Below are 375 nucleotides of genomic sequence, written 5' to 3' on the forward strand. Positions count from 1 at the left end.
TTAATAACTGTAGAATAAGCAGRATGAGGGGGAGACATGTCTGTACTCTCTCACAGATCAAATCCTGGCTTTGGACCAGAGATTACAGGCTCTCTCTTTGCACATGTGGGTTTTCTCTGGGTGATCCAGTTAGGCTGACTGACWGTAGAAGCATTCAAAGATGATGAATGAGGACATGTGGTGCAATTACAGCAGCAGGCCATCAGGTGGCAGTGTTTGTGATGACTCACTGCATCATCCACCTGTAAAACCCAGGAAATCACCATAAAACATCCTTATGGGGTAAGACAACTGTCAGAATCATTGTATGTGTAAGAGTCTAAATTTGTACATATAAGTCTATAAACCTACATAAATTTGTTACAACTTTGCCAA

Source organism: Austrofundulus limnaeus, unplaced genomic scaffold (assembly GCF_001266775.1).
Source record: "Austrofundulus limnaeus strain Quisiro unplaced genomic scaffold, Austrofundulus_limnaeus-1.0 Scaffold335, whole genome shotgun sequence".
In the NCBI taxonomy this organism is placed as follows: Eukaryota; Metazoa; Chordata; class Actinopteri; order Cyprinodontiformes; family Rivulidae; genus Austrofundulus; species Austrofundulus limnaeus.